Raw genomic sequence first — 668 nt, forward strand, 5'->3', positions numbered from 1 at the left:
GTCCTGCCTCGATTACAGAAGCTCACACCCTATGAAAAACCTTAAACGATCGCTCATCTACAGTCAATGCCTTCGACTCAAACGAATCTGCTCATGTCCATTCGACTATAACAAACACATATCTCTTCTCACTGGCAAATTCATGTCAAGTAACTACCTATAATAAGAACCCAGATTGAAAAAGCCTCACATAAATCTCGCACTTATCTTCTCCCATACAGACCTAAATATAATAAATACCTATAGTATTCGGCTATAGCTCCAACATGCTATACGGTAACTCTCTAAGCAAATTTTAAAAGACTTCCTCTCCCTCCAAGAAGAGCCATCGATTAAACTATTTTTACAGCCTCTTCTACTCGCACGTGGGCAACCCCCAAATTAAAAGTCCACTTTAACCTCATCTGAACTCTTCCCCCCCCCCCCATTAACCGATACCGATTTTGTTATAGTTTGATAAATTTGTGTTCCGCAAGTCAACTTTTAATGATTGTACACCGTTTTTTCATTATTTTTACGTTTTATTTCACATGGAGCATACATGCAACCCCACTTCCGGATAGACCATTTTATCGCCAAGCTAGCTAGTTACGAATAGAGGACTGCGGAGCGCATCGCGCCGCTAGCAGGGGAGGATTTTGGGGGGGCTGCGATGCGCCCCCCCCCCC

This window comes from Anneissia japonica, unplaced genomic scaffold, assembly GCF_011630105.1.
Source record: "Anneissia japonica isolate Jap-2015-1 unplaced genomic scaffold, ASM1163010v1 scaffold564_len24143_cov94, whole genome shotgun sequence".
NCBI lineage: Eukaryota > Metazoa > Echinodermata > Crinoidea > Comatulida > Comatulidae > Anneissia > Anneissia japonica.